Raw genomic sequence first — 18,685 nt, 5'->3', positions numbered from 1 at the left:
GACCTTCACTACATTGACAGACATTTAGGTTCTTGTATTACAACCATGTGGACAGGCAAAATTCATTATCTGTAATAGCTTCCCCTTGTAACCTGATTAAAACACAAAAGGCATCAATTCTGTATCCCTTTGACCTGCCAGCTACTTCCAGTCTAAGCCAATGAGGGGGATTCTTTTACAAAAGTCATTTCTCCTGGACCAACTAGTATTATATAGACAAAACCAATATTTTCCCAATTTTGAGAACTTCACTTTAGTCTTGGCTGCAATTATAAAACTGAAGATGTGTTCATGTGGGCATAAAGCAGCAATGCTAGGCTACTATCTATGGTCCAGTGGTAGCTGCTTGACAAGGCTGGATGTGTTCCTGGAGGTTTCATAGCAGGATGCAGAGGCTTTACAAATGGGAAGGCTACTTTGAAAATAACCTCCTCTATGAGTGCAAAATATGATTTCCCATTCAGACCAAATTGTTCAGGTGTTGCCTGGATTTATGTAGTCTGAATGAATCAGATTTACTGCACAATTATTCAGGACAGAATCCCAACAACTCTGCACAAACTTTACCATGCCAAGGGAGTGTTGGGTTGTGCAGCACTGCGTACTGCATAACAAATTACTTTTGAATTGGATGGTCTAAGAATATGGCTGTTCTAAGGAAAGGGAAAACACACACTTGAGAAATCCCATGCAGTATGCGAGAACCCTTAAGCAGCTCTTTAGATAGGAAATCTTAGTTGCCAGTGGAGACATAAACCTTGATTTTAAGTTGGTTATAGAAGAAACAATTCCAGTTCCCAATACAGTACACAATAAATAAATGTACACATTCCAGATCAGCACCCCTAATTTAGCTTATTTTTAATTGATAACCAGTCCTAGCCACAATGAATATTGGTATATAAAATTATAGCGCTGTTAATAATGACAGACTCTTACTCCTCTGTCTCTGAAATCTATTGATAACCATTCATTTGCATATTATCACATTTTCACAAGAGGTATATTTTATATCCAAAGAATCATTCTCTACATGCCCCTTGTTGTTTGAACTTGGGGCACAGATTATATGTTTAGGAGTGTGCTTGTGGCTGAGGACACAGAATGATAGGGTAGTTAATAAGGTGAAGTGGTGACGGTTGCATTAAGCCGCTTCTTCGTTTCCAAATTATACATCAGTAAAACTGGGAAGACTGCACCAACACTTCCATATTGCTATTTTTTACATATACAAATGGTTTGTGAAGGCAGACGTCATGATTCAGGGTGGCTTGGCTTTAGGTTTGCTTTGAAGCAGATTTATTTTACAACTTTGAATACAAGTTACTGCTCTCTCTGCTTTTTGGTCCAACATCTGCCAGGGACAGCACCACTATGTTCCATAACTCACAAAATTGTTGTCAGATTATATAAAACTAAGATGTTGACCTGAAGAAATATGACGCCTTAAACATGAGGGGCATGCTATGAAAGTGCTCTATAAGCATATGGCTCTTGCTATAAAGAAATCCGGGGAGGGGGGAATCCTCACTGCGTTAAAAAGTCAGACTGCCTCCAAAACCAAAATGCACACTACTGAGACAGCATGTGAAAATTTGCCCCTGTCAGCAAGGACCAAGGTTAAATGCTTGTAACCTGGACTCAATGGTCATGATCTAGCGCAAAAGTCTTGTGCACAGGGGTCTTCTCATTCCCTGCTGTGAAGAGGAAAATGCTGCTTACCTGCAATGTGAGATGCTTTTGCAGACAGCGAGCATTTGTATTCCTCAAAAGAGAGTGTGAAGCTCTGTGCAAGGTAGAAGCTCTAGATCATTATTGCCAGTGCATTTGTACCACTGTGCCTGAAACAGCATACTGCATCTATTTGCCTTGTATTATAATATGTCCTGCATAAACAAAGAACCTCTTCAACAGAACCTCTCATAGCAAGTGTTGGTTTATTAAGTGTGGGGGAAAGAGTGCAAATGTTATACTGACAAGTTTACAAACACATCTTGACGCCAGCTAACATAAAGCTGCACAGCCCCATATTATAAAGAAGTTGTTCAGCATTCTCCCCCACAATAGACATTTTCAAACTCAGTTATGCCAAGACTAATACCATGGTACTTAATTTTTAAAAACAAACAAACAGGTGTCCAGAAATATTGCTATCTAACGTTTACTAAAATTCCTTATTCTTCCCAAACACATTCGTTGCAATACTGCATAGCAGAGAGAGGACGACAAAATATTTCTATTTTCAGAATTATTAGTGAATGTACCATGCCCTTCCACCAACAAACAAACAAACCCAGGCCTAAAATTACATTTACAACACATTGTGTGTTCTTCACAAGAATGATGGATGAGCACTTTTGTATTGAAGAGCCAAACAATATGGTTTCTACCTCCCTGATCATTTTCTACAGGGCATTTACAGTGCAAATCAGCAAACTAAGGAGCAATGGCCTGTTATTTTCATCAGACAATGCTAAGTGCAGGCTTCACTTTGACCCTTCTCCATACTGCATCCAAAATCCTAGCTTACCCTGTGTACCCTGTGAACTCACTTAAAAAACAAAAAATCCAGGCTGCTCCATAGTTATCAGTTATCTCTACCCAATCTCCCCTTACATCAAAAAAGCTTTCAAGAATGGGCAGGGGATTGACTCGTGTAACAAGTTGCCAAAGGAAGGGGGAGCCTGAAAAGGGAGAGCATGGAATCCATTACTTTAGACAGAATGGAAACACACAAATACTAAAAATGGACAGTGCAGACAGCCTGCTGAGATGAAGCAACATTAAAAGTTAAAATTAATTAGCTGGCACATTGACAGAGAATCCATTGTGCAGTACAATGAAGCAATCGAAAGTTCAGAGCCTTATATAAGTAATGATGAAAAACTCCTTGATGGATGCAGGTAAGGACAGACATACTGTTGGGACATGCCATGACACCAAACTGGCTCCAGCAAAATATTTTGTAAGGCAGCTCACAAATCTGAGCCCTAGAAATGCTTTGAAGAATACCTCCCACAATGAAAAACACAGTAAACATGGATGGGGTATACTAGTAGAATACAGTGATCTAGAATAGTTAAAGCGATTTTTTTTGAATACAAATGACAAAAAAGCAGTTTTTAACTGTATCAAGCCACATCACTAGAACTATAAAACTAATTTCAATTGCATTCCTTACTCTAAAAACACCAGCATGTGCCATAATTACTACATCTATCTTACCTGATCTAAACTGTGTGTCCAAGGAGCATTAAGCATATATTCAGGTAGAAACACAAGATATTCTCTCAAAGCTTCCAGCAAATTTAGCCTTGGCATGCAAAGAAAACTGGAGCAGCAATGTTGGAAGACATTACTATATGTTGCTAATTGATTTCACAATGAAATCAAGCACCTGGGTAGTCACAGCGTTGGGTTGAAAAGGCGGATGAAAATGCAAACCATTCAAAATAGGCCATGCTCTTCACACAGACAGGTAAGGACTTGGGTCCCACAATTACATACCTGACAGAGAGCCTGGAGATTAATAATTACAGATTAATAATACAGATTAAGCAATTACCTACAGATTGATACATCATATGTAAAATGGTGGTTAAGAAAATATTTATCCAGAGGCGTGAGTCTGTGACTGTTGCATGCAAGGGAGCCTTTAGGTTTACACTGTGGGCCGTCCTTACCTTGAAGTAATGTGAAGCTGGTGCCATGTGCAATAAACTCCAGAGAGGCTACCACTTTCCTATCATTTCCATATCAAGTACTATTTTTTTTAAATGAATTCAAATGAATTCAGTGTGGTACATGTGTGTGTGAGAGAGACTGAGTGAGAGAGAGACTTTCCCCTTTAAACATGAACATGTCCAAGGCCAGCACTTTTTGTAATACATGCAAATGTGATGTACATTTGTAAAAAAAAGGAAGAAAAAGCATTATTTTGAATTCTGATTTCCATTAGAACAATAGCATGAATGGGCTGTTTTACCCCAATAATTATTTGTATATATACAAAGAGGAAAGTATATATAAGCATTTTGCATGTTCCAAAAGAAATGGAACAGACACAAATAAGATGGACCATGTGGCAAAATCAGTAGGGCAGTTCTTCTATCTGCAATGTAATAGTCAAAATCACCCAGCGCATCTCATGAGGTCTCATTATACCTATAGGCAAGACACCTACTATGCACAAAATTTTAAAAGACAGAGGCCTGTTGTGGTTCACAAGTTCCAGTCCTGAATCACGCTGGCATCACACAGCGCTTATCCTAAAAGCTCCACATATTTTCTCCAAGTGCACCTTACAAACAGACACTATCCAAATAGAAAATAGGCATGTTCTACTGGAGCTCAGAATTATGCAGCTAGAAATTTCATCTAGTGTTTTGTTTCCTGGGGTGACAAAATAAAAAGAGAAAATGTATCAGAAAAAGGGCGGGGATAGACAAGGAAGAAGAAATGATGAACTCTTTGTTCAAGCAATCTCATCTCGTGGAGACCTCAGCTGGTTCCTACACTACTGGAAAAGGAGCTGAAGCAGGTAGACAGAGAGGTCTCCCTTCAAAAGCCCCAGCTTTGTCATGTGTTATAAGAGCCAAGCAGAAGGATTCTTTCCTAATTCAAAGAGGTAACTCGTCACAGTTGAGGGTCTGGGATGAAACACATTGCTTCACCTTGTGAACCTCAAGCCAGATGGACAGGTTGCTGGCAAGCTATGAGCCAGATTTATGTCTGCATGCCAGATACATCTCTAATTTAAGTTGGAAGTGGGGGGCGGGGATAAGGTGGGGAGAGGAAAAAAGATGGAGAAACAAGATAAAACCCCTGTCTTGATAAAAAGTGTTACTTTCAGACATAGAAAGCTCCATGTGAATCTAAGAATCTCCTTGTTCCTTATAGCGTGAAAGTTAAAAATGCACAAAAGTGAAAGCAAGGACAGGAAAGAACTAAAGGTAGTCACCAACACACATCCTCCACCATTTTGGCATGCAGTTAGTGAACATAGCAGAAACACCTGTGCTCGACTCATCTCAACCATGTGAAAGTAGCTGAAGACTCCATACATATCCACTCAATTGCACCTTGTACAAATGAACAAAGATATGCACCACTGCTTTGTTTAACCACACTGAACCTCTGGGAAGTGCTATTATTGCACTAAAACGAAATGATCAGCAAGTCCAGAGCCCACTGAGCCTAGCATAAGTTAACTAGTTAATTTCCTGTTGATTGCTTTCCCCATCACCTAGCTACCTCTCCTTAGAGTGGATCCTTACAGTCCCAGTTTAAGACAAATTTTCAGAAATATAATTTCTAGCTCACAATACCACCTTCCCTATTTATTTATTTACTGCATTTCTATACCACCCAACAGCTGAAGCTCTCTGAAACTGTAGTATCAAGCTGGGCATTCACCTCACATAACCTGGTCAGGTGCAGCCCTAGCTGCATACAAGTAAAATTATTTCATCTATCATATAATGGAAAAAGATGTTATTGCATGTATACAGACTGCCTTTAAAGCAGGCTGTAATAAAATAGGGAGTAACAGAAACCAAAAGCCTATTCCTCTTTTGCAGAAATAAACAAACATTATTTGGGGGGAGGGGAGAAGTATTCCACCAGCAGCAACTACATACCCCGGATGTGTGTGTGTAAAGTAAGAAAAGAAAAAAGTCTCCAAGGGAGTCAACACAGGCTTTTAAAAAAATAAAAATCCTTGCATTGGAAGGAGTGCAATTTCAGGAAACAAATGGAGATTTTATCCCCATTGGTGCACGCTGGTCCTGATCTGAATCAGGGCCACACACAGTTACACAGAGATAAGGCTCAGCTACACATTAGGCAATTAACATAACCTGTAGTTTGACCCTGTGGTTAAGAGGCTGGCAGTGTTTCATCTGGACTAGCTCATTCTTATTTAAAACCCAGAGTATGAGCAACTGATATGTAGGAAGCCTATAGGGATACCCTTGCTTTCCTACATTGTGTATTGGGTAGCTTTCCTTCTAATGAGATTGTTGTCAGTGCCACTAATTAAGCACCAATCCATACTCTCAAACTGCCAAAGAGATACACATCACTGGCCTACTGCCTATGACCTGTTGCAAGTCTCAGAAGGGAAATCCTCAAAGTAGCATGACTTCAGCTATGGCGGAAGGAAGAGACTTCAAGCCAGGGTTAAAGCTTTCTGAAGATCCAGGAAGAAGGTAAGCATATACTGTTTTTTTGTGGTTGGACTTTTAGATCTCTAAATTGAACACTTGGATTTTTTCCCAGCAGTGGTGCTATTGTAAGGTCCTTCGTGTACAACAGAAAATACCTCACAACATCTCTACTGTAATTACAAGTAAGGATTGGTTTGGCAAGTGTTGATGACAGTAAACCAGATTATGGGGCTTTACTGCAGCTTAACCTGTTGTGAACCAGCTACGCACCTATCACAAGGCAATGACGCCCAACAGGTATGTTGAGATCCACCAACAAATTGAGAGAACATTGAAGATGATCAGGCTACAATTGCAGAAGTCTGATACTGTAGCATTAGGACCAAAGTGCTTTGCTTTCAGGATTAGGGTTGGATCCAACCTGTCCTGGATAAATCTAAAATGTCACTGGTGGATCCTCTTCACAAAAAAGTTGAGAACACATTGAAGTATGTACTGCTCTATGTTATCCCATGTGCATGTGTGATGTGAAGTATGAAGTGATTCAAACTGCAGTAAATTTGCTCAAAAGTTGGCAAATAGAAGAGTTTGAGGAATTTTGGTGAAGCTTGAATGTCTACGTCAAACAGATATTCCATCAATTCTAAACGAAATGGGTTATGACTCCATAAGCATTTGCCAACAGGAGCTTTTGCAAAACTTTCTCCTGCAGGGGCTTGTTTTCCCACGTGCTTTGCTGAATACACAACTGGCCTTGGAATAGGCCTACTTAAAATTCCAAACTGAAAAGAGGGGCATTTCTTACATTGGCAATGAGCTTTCTGTGAAGAAACCACAACCCTTATGCGCGCAAGAGAGTACCTAATTCTCTGTTGGTGCTAAATAAAAGTTAACCATAGCAGTAAAAGGAAAAGCAGAGCAATGTCTTCCAGTGTGCCTCTGACCAGCACCGTTGCATACATAGGTCTCAGCATGCAAGGAACACAAAAAGAGCTGGCACAGATGCCAATTCAAGAAGCAAGGGAGAGGTGCGCAGGGAGTGGCATATGAAATGATTACATAGCCTAAACAAGTATACACACGACACAGATGTCAGTGTGAACATGCCCTAGAACAGGGGGATTTAATCTTTCCAGGCCCAAGACACACCTCTGAACCCAGCCTGCAACATGGGAACTACTTCTTAATTTTTACCTTTGTCCACCTTTCCTTCACACCCTGCCCCCTATGAGCCTTCCTTCCTTACCCTCCATCTAGCACTGAAGGTCAGGTTGTGACCAGTAACTTCAAGTAAGGCCAGCAACTCCCAGGTGTGTTGCCTGTGTATATATACTCATGAGTGTGGTTCAATTCAATGGAGAGCTTAATTAAGTTAACAGGCAACTTCTGCCAGTGGCATTCAATGAAGTCACTGAAAGAACTCTGTGACCTCTATCACCCAACTCCTCCTGTCCTTGAACATCTCACAGGAGACTACAACATCAACACCGTGCTATGAGCAAAATCCCACTTACAGATATACTGACTCCTCAAACCTGCCTGCAAGTTATGTGTATTCCCATACTAGCTCACCTACTGTCAAGACTCATGGGACCACTTTTAATTGGATAGATTGTTTGTAAGCAGCATCACTATCTGTATGTAAATTAATTTCATTTCCTGTCAACCTGCTCACCTAATACTACCACCAGCAACCAACGCCAAACCTGAAAAACTGCAAAAAGAGCAGGACAAAAAGATGATGCTAAGAGCAAGAGAAACAGACACACCACTTGAAAAACTTTGGTGAAAAGAACCTCCCTGGTCCGCCTAGTAAAATCCATAGTGGCCACTCTAAAACATGCAAACATAGGACACAAACCGAATCCCTTCTATTCTCTCCCAGCATTATCTAAATGCTTTTGCATTCAGTTATCTTGGACCTTCTAGGGAAATTAATCACATTCTTAGATATGCTGCAGTTTGAAGAGAACCTCAATAATATGATCATATAAATAACCACATTTATTTATTTAAAATATTTCTCCCATTCTTCAACGATTAAGGCTCCCAGAGCAGCTTACATAAAATCCATTCACGTGGGTTCCACTCAAGACTAGTTGCATTTGGTTCCCATCACTGCATCAAACAATACCATTCCGTGTTTGCAGGCAGTCCTATTAAAACCAGGAAAGTAGGACCTGCAACAGTTGTTGATGCTACAGGAACATACCAAGAAAGGAGGAGTTCTCCAGGCATGGTATATCTTTTTAATTTAGGAGGGACATTTCCACGTGATTGCAAGAGGCACCAAATACCATTAAAGATGGCTGCTTGCAGTCATTTACTATATGTCCCAGCAGACAGAAGCCCATTTTGAGCTAATAAAGCCCCACATGCAAGCAATTCCGGGGTGAGCCAGGCCACCAGGCTTGTAGCTTGGCACCACTCATATAGCAGTGCCTGTGATGAGGAACTGTGTGTTCATGTGGGGCTATTTATGTGGCTGCCATGATTGCATGATTACGGCAGTCCCTTTTCAAGTTACCGCAAAATTCTCATTCACAGCACCACTTCTATAAGAGAGTTCCTTGGCTGTGATTCCAGTAGAGGTCTTTTCTGTTCCCCAAGCATTTGAGAGGGGTTTGCCATTAGTCTGACCCAGGCTTAAGAATGCCATAGTTTATACTATTATCATACAGACAGAGCTGCTACTGAAAAATAAAGCACTGTCTCCTTCTTCCCATTTCCCCTATCACTTCAAGTTCCTCTACTCAAACTCTGCTCCATTGACTGCAACTCACAGGGGCAAAGGTTTTTTTTTGCAGGGAGAATGAGACACAGGACTGAATTTTGGCAGTAGTCCTGACTACAATTGTAAAGTTCCAGCCCAACTATAAGGACTGGCTATTTACATTGCAAGTCCCTTACAAACTGTGTAAAAACATTACTTCAAATATGTGCTAACAGGATCCATGGCAAATGGGGCTCAGCGTTTTCAGAAGGACTCTTCAATGCACCATCTATATATATAGCCTGAAGCATATTAGACATTTTTGCACAACTGCTAGCAGAAATCCTGCTAGCAGAAATTTCTTAGTTTTAAAAAACCTATACCTGATATACAAATAAAGAGAAAGCCTCAGCATCCAAGTTCAATTGGTTGCAACTTTCCCATGAATTAACTGAGGAACTAAGCTAGAGTTCAGAAGCATCTTTTAGAATAAATACAGAAGGCGCACATCAGGGTGTGAGCAAAACCCAGCGACAGTGTTCGTGCACATTTGTGTGGTGTTAACAGTTTGACTTTATTTACGCTTTTAAAGGAAGCTGTATGACAGTATTCCCTGTTGTAAACACCCTGCCCCCAGTGAGGCAAAATTCACATGCAGGCATAGCAGGCAAGTCTGAGGTAACTTAGAGATATGCTCTGCTCTGAGAGGGGCTGGGAGTTGGCGCTGAAGAGGGTAGTATTCTCTGAAAATTAGACATATCTACATCCAGCCTTGTACAATTAGTACCAAAATGAAAACGATTTCACAAAAGCAAGGATGCAGAACCACACGACTGAAAGAAAAAAGAGAGAGATCGAGCGTCACAGAAAAAAGTCGGGCTAATTTTCACTGCACAAGATTAAATATTTCAGGGTGTACAGAAAGTTCGCTGATGACACAGCCAGAGGTCTTCCTTTGGACTTTATCTTAACGTTACAGGCTGCCGAGTCATTGCCTTTATAGCAGGCATCGGGAGCTGTTAAAAACCCGGTCTCTCAGCAGCGAGGCCCCACCTCTCCCCCTCGTGCACCTCCCTCCTGCCTCTCTCTTGGGGGGAGGAAAATAAAATAAAACAAGAGCACAAGCCCGGGTGATGCACCAGGCAGAAGTGTTTGTCAGCGGGATGGCATGAGCGACTGCAATACAACCGCCAGCACCCAACAGGAGAAGTGACAGAGCATGTTGGGGGTGGTGGGGAGAAGAGGAGAGAGGGAGAGAGAGAGAGAGAGAAATATTCTTCATCTTCTGTATTTTTCTTTGTACTCCCACTGCCTCCCTTCCCCCTGCTTAATCCCCAGGGCAACAATCAGTTATGCAAATAACCCCTCCCCCACCTCCTTCCACATTCTAGCCTGGCTGCTCGGCATCTGCTCTAGGTCCTTCGCTCCCCAAGCCGCAGCAATACCTCTCTATTGTTCAGACCCACACAACATGCCGCATCACAAATGACACCCCCCCACCCTACTTCTGCACTTTCTTTTCACATATTGAGCACTGCCCTTCCACCCTCAAACCCACCCACCCCATGTACTGTAAAACCCAAGGGTCTTTTGTTTTATATTAAAAGGAAGCATAGTAGCCACAGCTTGTTAGAATCAATTCAAATTCTCCATGTTTGGGCACTGCAAAAGGGTGCCATCCAGCCATGTACAAAATGTATCTCTTTTCGTAGAGTGCTATGAGTGGAAGACGGAGGCAGCCAATTGCAGAGAGAAGGGATCTATGCCCCTAACAAAGTGAAAGATGCACACAGTAATGGGTGCACCCAGTGCCCCACTTTCTCTCACACACCCCAACATGGCTTTTCCACTCAAGGTAGAATCTTGGGGTCAATAAAAAGGCTTATATTTAGTGTTTGTTTGTTCTTTTTAAAAAGGAAGGCTGACAGACAATGTTTACAACACCTCCTTCCTTTGCACAGGACGCTTCACCATTATCTCCAAAATGGTTGCCAAAGTAGCTTTTTAATTGTCTCCGCCGGTCCCAGGGAATCAATCTGAAAACATGAACATTTCTGCAAGAAGCTATGAAGTTCACATGATATCCAGGCCTACTTCGCAGATGTACCAGAAGTTTTTTTTTTAATTGCTAAGTTAAGCAACACTAGTGATAGTTTCAGGGTATTTAATCATAAATAAGCCACACCACAAACAAACCACTGGATTAAACCATGGCCTGAATCAAAAGTAGTGTTGCTGTTAATAATGAAGTATTTTTATTGGCGGGGGGGGGGTGATGGAGAAAGAGACTCATGTATATTAAAAACAGCCAGGAATAAGTTATTAGAACACACAATTTAGTCAAACACAGGCTTTTAGTCCAACAGAGTCATATGCCAAATCACCAAAAATATGACCATAGCAAAGTTGCACTATTCTGGTTTCATACGTAAATCATGCACCCAAAATTGTTAGAAGTCTAAAACATGAGGAAATCTTTGAAGCATATTCAACAACAAAAAATGTTATCTGCCAGAAGATCTAAGACTCTGTAAGTCTACTGCTTTATCGAACCTATTCCTATTTCCAAGCCACATTACTGCTATTCACAAGTTGAAAATGCAAATGTGAGTATTGTATTTCTTCAGGCGAACCCTAAGCAGCTTGACAAACCCCATTGCTCACTCGGGCATTTCGTCTCAGAGCAAACAGTGTACAGATGTAGATTCTGTAACCTGTGTCTGGACTGAATCATCAATATGCCAAAAAGAAAATCTACAGATATAAAAAGACTGAAGACTTATAGTGTCAATAACCTCAATTTGTACCACTAGAGCTTCCATCACCACTGCTTATAACCAGCTGAGGCTCCTCTCCACAAGAGAGATGAAGCCCCAAAAGATAAAGCAGAGACAGAAGTCAACTTTTAAAAACCATCTGTCTTTTCATGGCAATTTCCATGAATTAGAAGGAGTAACGAAGGCAGCCAGCCCTACGGATCAGAAAAGAATTCAATGCCTGTTTACAAAATCTAACCCTCCCCCTCAGTTACCTTCAGAGATTCAACCCAAATCTTTGCTTCCCCCCAACCACAGTAAACCGTTAACAGAATATTTATGATGAACCCAAATAAAAAGGGGCGGGCGTGAGAACAGATTACTGGTCCAAAGAGATTTCACTGAGGTAGTTAGTTATACACACACACTAGCACCAACCTAAGATAGCACAATTTTTTGATAATTTTTTCAGGTTGTCCGGATTTTGAACTGTGCCGTCTTCTAGGGCTTGGAAGCAGCAGGCACAACACAGGTCTGCTACTTTAGGGCTAGCATCCATTCAAAAAAAGACAAAGTTGGGTGGACGAAAGCAGCATTTACATGCAATGTAGAGTGCCTCCAAATGCTGTAGTGTAGTCTTCCTCAACTTTGTGCCATGCAGATACTTTGGACTACAACTTCCAGCATTCCTGATTATTGCCCATGTTGGCTGGGGCTGATGGGAGCTGAAGCCCAAAACTTCTGGAGGACGCCAGGTTAGGGAAGGCTGACGTAGTGTTCAAGCAGCCTTTAATACTTCCAGGGGGTAGCCATGTTAGTCAATTGCAGAAAAACCAACGGAGAGTCTTGTGGCACCTTAAAGACTAACACATTTATTCTGGCAGAAGCTTTCGTGGACTAGAGCCCTCTTCAACAGATAGAGTGCATTCATGCATCTGGTGAAGTGGACTACAGTCCACAAGAGCTTATGCCAACCTGGAAAAACTATTGTCAAGACTTCTTATTTCTAACATTTGAAGAAAGGGTCAGCTTAGGTATCATTTTACTTAAAAAGTTAGTTCTCTTACAGGCTTGCATCAGTGCTGGGAGGCCTCCAGGGTTCCAGGCAATGCAGAAGTCTCCAGGTTTGGGGCCAAGCAGATCCAAATGACAATCTCTAGCTGAGGCCTGCACAACTTGTGACTCACCACGCCAAACACAATCCAGTAGCTTTCTGTAATGGGCTGGCTATAGCTCAGTGTGATAAAGCACATGCTTTGCATACAGAAGGTTCCCGGTTCAATCCTGGGCTTCTCCAGGTAGAATCCCACCTTAAATCCTGGAGAGCCGCTGCCAGTCAGTGCTAGATGGATCAAGGGTCTGGTTCAGGAAAAGGCAGCTACTTATGAACTTATTTTCCTAGACAGTCAGCACAAAAACAAAAGGAGGTTTGGCTGCATTCAGCTTGGTGATGCCTGAAGACTTAGAACTCGTCATTCCACCCTTCCCAACCGTCTCCAGCCAGCATGGCCAATGAGATTGGAGAAGGCTGTCCTAATTTGTTCCACCTCACTTTACAAATCTGAATTACAATATGAATGATATTCAAATTTGCACCAGCTGAACTAGCTCAGGTGTGTTGAATAAAAGTTACTGAACCTTTTATTGGGTAACAGAAACCAAACTGGTCTACAACTACAATTACATCTAAACCTTACCCCACACAGAATCAGCACCGAATGCCACATATCTAATTTAATAATCTAATACGTATTGTACATTGTACATTTATTTTTATGCTCGCAGGTACATAGGAAAGAGTGAGCCCCCTCCAACAAAGGCACTGTCCCTTGACCATAATTATAAAAAGCATAGGCAGACCCAGCTCTAGGTCTGAAGCGAGCCTGGACAAAGTGCCGTTTGGTGGGCCACGTCCTCTGTTAGTGGGCCTCCTTTTCATCAGTTAGCCCTGCTGGGCCATCTTGGCTGTGTTTAGCAGCAGTGAGCAGTGCTCCAAGGAGCCCTGAATAGCTGCATCTAGCTGCCATTTTAGCTTCCCACAATGACCTAGAGTGACACTAGGTTGGGGGCACTGTAGTAAATTAAAATGGCAGCCAGAAACAACTGCCTGGTTTTACTGGATCACTGGGACAGGAAAAAAAACTCTCTAAGATGAGTGGTGGGCTTTTCCGGGATACTAGTGCTCTGGCAACTGCCCAATCTTCCGGGTGATGACACCAGCCCTGAGCGTAAGCTGTGCTTAATTTCTATAACAGAGAAGTGCCTGGATTCAAGTCTTCTTGGAAATCAGGCAATCATGTCCTGAAAATCTTTTCCTCTAAGCCCAGCCATATGAATACTGGTTGTGGTTACTTGATGGAAAAATGCATTTTGCACATGCTCAGAGGCATAGACAAACTCTCTTGCAAACTATTCTGGTGGCTCCTTTGGAGACTGAAAGCAACAACACAAATATCCTAAACAAATATAATGTAAGAGCCATGCTGGATCAGATCAGATCTACTCCAGCGTTCTGTTCACACAGTAGCCAACCAGCTGCCTCTGGGAAGCCCCTAAGTAGGACCTACTTGCAATACATCCTGTTTTATAAACAAGGGACAGTCTCTTAGATTCCAAGCAGAGAACAATTTGGGAGTAAAGGAGCTCCCCAGGCTCCTATACTCCCATCTAATAATACTACATGTAAAATAAAAATAGAAATGTCTGTATAGCAATCATCAACTCATTGACCTCACCCTGCAGAAGTACTCCATGAAATATGCTACAGCTATTTTGCTAACAGAACTCAAAACATGCCATAGCTCCCCAGAAAATCTAAGGCCACAAGTTCAGGATTTCTGCAGTTCTCCTGATAGTCATTTTACAAATTTTTAATAATATGAATAAGTATTAGCACTTATCCTGCGATACATGTGCTCCTGCTAACATGAACTCTTTTCTGTTGCAAATAAATGCACAGCAGAAATCTGAATACAGCATAGTGGGAAATAAACAGAGTTAAGGAGATGTGACCAGTAGAAAAGACACCGTCCTACTGATCCAAATGTTATGTGTAGCTAAGACCTGACAATGGAACACAGGAAAGGGGAAACAATCTCACCTAAAACAGGCGTAATAAAAAAACTAATATTTGAGGATGAAAGCTCCTGATCCAAGTATAATCATGTTCACATAGTGCTGGCATTTAAAATCAACTTGACACCCCACTGCAAACAAATGTGTCTCCCTTTGGAGGGCTATTTCTGATAAGTCAGAGGGGGACCGAGACAGAGGTCATAACTAGAAAGAAAATCCCATCACCCAAAGCTGAATTTGGAAACTATGCTAATACACACATGTCCGCACTGAAGACTCATATCAATGGTCAAAACCTTTGCTCTGCCACAACTCCAGAGCCATCTAAATGGAATGACTAAATGCAGACTCATGTTCAAGGCCTAGGAATTCCCACCATAACCCAGAAGAAAGCATGAAGTCCAAACCTGCCTGCCACACCCTAGTGACTTCTGTATGTATTCCATAATAATAAGCACCAGTGGGAGCTTACAACTATGGGCATCATTGACAGAGTCCAAAACGCACCAGGTATGGGTATTTTGCAAGTATAAAGGGACACAACCCAACTTTCATACCAGCAGAGTATTCAAGGTAGCTAATGCTATATCCCCTCCTGAGGCCCAGTACACAGGAGTGAAGAACCCATGGCACTGAACAGCCTCTTCACAGAAAGCAGCTTAGTATGCCTTGCCCACTAGCTCACCAGCTTTCCACAACTCGGCACCCTCCAGTTGTGTTGGACTATGACACCCATCATCCACAGCCAGTATGCCCCTGCCAGCTGGGGATGATGGGAGTTGTGGTCTAGCCCATGTGCTAGGGTGACCATATGAAAAGGAGGACAGGGCTCCAGTATCTTTAACAGTTGCATAGAAAATGGAATTTCAGCTGGTGTCATTTGTATATATGGAGAACCTAGTGAAATTCCCTCTTCATCACAACAGTTAAAACTGCAGGAGCTATACTAGAGTGACCATATTTAAAAGAGGGCAGGGCACCTGCAGCTTTAACTGTTGTGATGAAGAGAAAATTTCACCAGGTTCCCCATATATACAAATGACACTTGCTGAAATTTCCTTTTCAATACAACTGTTAAAGATACAGCAGCCCTGTCCTCCTTTTCATATGGTCACCCTACACGTGCAGGTCGCCAGATTGGGGAAAGCTGCTCTAAGCTCTTTCAGCACCCAAAGGGTTTCCCATCTGCAAACAGCAGGTAGGCACAGGAACAAGACAGAACGGGGCAGTAAGCACCCCACGCTTATCATCCCTAAGACAGAGAAATAGCTGCTCCCCCTATCCTGCTCAGGCACTCATGAGTCCCGCTTGCAACCCTGCAAGCAATAATTTCTACACGGTTGATCTTTTCTCCCCTGTCAACAGCTGCACATCTTTTACTTTCTTGGTCAAGAAGAAATTCAAGTGCTTCCAACAAAGCCGCGGCCGCCTCTCGTGGCAAAGTGTGCTGAATTGTCACGGCCGCGGCTACTTCTCCTCCTTGCTCCTCCCACCCTGCTGTGTCAGGGCTTAAGCTGAGAGCTTGCTACGGACCTCCCTATCATCAAGTCTCCAGGGTATAACGCATCTCCCCTCCCCCACAGTTAACAGCAAACCAACAGCCATTTCAGTTTAAAGCAACAGCAGCACCTCTCCTGTTCCTCCAGCCCGTTTGTCTTTTGTGTTTCCCGGTTGCAGAAGCAAAAAACAAAACACACCATGCAAAATTTCTCTCTTCCACCCACATCCTCAATTCTGAATCTTAGTGACACCTTGCAATACACATTCCCTAAGAGTAGCCACATTATAGCCTCTTAGGCAACATTATTAATTTAACCATCTCTCCAATATAATGTCTTTTTTTTTTTTTTAAAGGAGCACATTGAAGTGGATAGCCTCATTCGTGCATTTTGCTACTGACAGGATCACAATTGCAACCCAATTAGAAAGCCCCCTCCAGCTCACTGAAATACTGCCTGGTTGCAACAACATTCATATGTTTGTTGTCTGTTTACTCAGAACCTGAGGAGCAGGTTTTGCAGCCAGCTCTGATAAAAGGAGCCAGCAGTGGCAGATGTTATCTGAATCTTGCCCCTATCATGGCTGCTATGACAGACTTGCTGACTCATGGGAAAGGAGCATGGCTGCCTTCAAGTTTTACGCTTTTCAGAAACTGTATCCTGAGTAAACAACAACAACACAAACCCACACGCCCTATTTCATACTCACTGAAGACAAAGACAACCCCCTTGGTCATACTTTCAGGTTCTAATCCTGATTACTTCCCAAGATTCAACAAAGGCAACACTACAGACAATTCTCCATGTCCTCTGTGGAGATCTACATGATACGAATTTGCAGCTATTTGCTGTAACTGGCAACAGCTAAGGCTACTGGTTATCCCATCTGCCTCTTAAAAACAAACTTGGGGCTCAATCCTATGCATGTTTAGAAAGAAAAAGGTCCTACAACTGGACTTTTCTCTGTCTAAACAGCAGTACGATTGAGCCCTTAATGAATTTGCAGTTAAAATGTTGCAGCTCATTCCCTTCACCCCTCTTCAAGTGTCAAGCCCATCTATAAAACTCATGACCCTAAATCCTTGTGCATGAACTGTAGTGCATCGCTACATGCTATACTTCAAGTCAATTGCAGTAGTCTTTCATTTTTAGGATATTATAACTTCCCACCATGTAACCTGTTGGGCTGCAACACTTGGACCATTTGTTAAATTAGCTATCAATTGGAACTCCTTTGTTCAATTCAAACTGTGCTCTCAGTTAATCAGTCAAAATATTATTTTTAAATTCTTGCTTTTAATACAAATGTTTACAAATGTAACAAGCAGTAGGCACCATCTTAAAAGAGGCATTCCTCCTCAGCAGCCCAACGCATGTGCTGGATTACAACTCCCAGCATCCCCCAGCCAGCATGGCTGGCTGGGAGATGCTGGGAGCTGTAGTCCAACATTGCTAGAGGGCACCAGGTTGGTAAAGGCTGCACTAGCGGGAATGCCTCTTCTAAGATGGTGCTTGCTGTGGCATACATATGCATCATATAAAAATTAAAAAAATGTTTTTCTTCAAGTATTTATTCAGATGCACATATATGTAGATTTAAGCAATTAAACAATAAATATCCATATCATCTAAGATTTCTTTCAATCAGATGAAAGACCCAGTAATTTCTAGAACAGCATTCAAGTGTATTAATCTAAATTTTGCTATAAATAATCATTTTGAGCAAAGCTCCCTCTCTACTTCAAGACTGCTGGCATTCTGCCTATGTATTATTGTGCATGTTGGGAACACAGAAAGCTGCTTTATACTGAGTCAGAGCCTTGGTGCATCTAGCCCAGTATTGTCAACACTGATTGGCAGCAGCTCTCCAGAGTTTTAGGCAGGCATTTTGTCCTAGCCCTACCTGGAGGCGCCGGGCATTGAACCTGGGACTTTCTGCATGCAAAGCAGGTGCTCTACAACTGAGCCATGGCCCCTCTCACATTTATGGTGCAGTGGGTCTGTGTTGAGAGTTGGACTTAAGACACATCAAACCCTGCTCAGCTTAAGAAATCCAGTGGGTGAGTTAGCCAGGCTCATTTGCAGTATTCCCCATCTACAAATGGGAATGATAAATGGAAATCAAGGGAAGGATGTAGTTCAGTGGCGGATCACATGCTTGGTATGCAGTAGGTCCCACACTCAATCCGTGGTATCTCTAGGTAGGGCTAGCAAAGAGCCCTGTCCAAAATCTTAAAGACCATAATTTAGACCAGTGTTCTGACTCAGTATAAGGCAGCTTCCTATGAGATCTCTTTATATTATTATTATTATTATTATTATTATTATTATTATTATTACATTTATATCTTGCCTTTTTCCCTCTAAGGAACCGAAAGCGGCGTACATAATCCTCCTCCTCTCCATGTTATCCTCACAACAACAACTCTGTAAGGTAGGCTGGGCTGAGAGTATGTGACTGGCCCAAAGTCACCC

At 42.0% G+C, this 18,685-nt stretch overlaps 1 protein-coding gene across 5 annotated transcripts in view; it reads right to left on the bottom strand.

The window, feature by feature from the left end:
• SSBP3 (single stranded DNA binding protein 3) overlaps positions 1 to 18,685 on the bottom strand; it is a 190,101-nt gene that overhangs the window by 150,899 nt on the left and 20,517 nt on the right. Inside the window, exon 1 of one of the 5 annotated variants that reach the window (XM_063138674.1) lies at positions 12,704 to 12,722. The exons of the other annotated variants lie outside the window; for them this stretch is intronic. The gene's annotated coding sequence lies outside the window, so the exon portion shown is untranslated. Of the gene's footprint in view, positions 1 to 12,703; positions 12,723 to 18,685 lie in introns of those variants that run through there. 5 annotated transcript variants of the gene reach the window in all.

The sequence above is a fragment of the Elgaria multicarinata genome, chromosome 1 (genome assembly GCF_023053635.1).
Source record: "Elgaria multicarinata webbii isolate HBS135686 ecotype San Diego chromosome 1, rElgMul1.1.pri, whole genome shotgun sequence".
Taxonomy (NCBI): domain Eukaryota; kingdom Metazoa; phylum Chordata; class Lepidosauria; order Squamata; family Anguidae; genus Elgaria; species Elgaria multicarinata.
The sequence above is the reverse complement of the archived record's forward strand: the minus strand, read 5'-3'. Positions and strand labels throughout refer to the sequence as shown.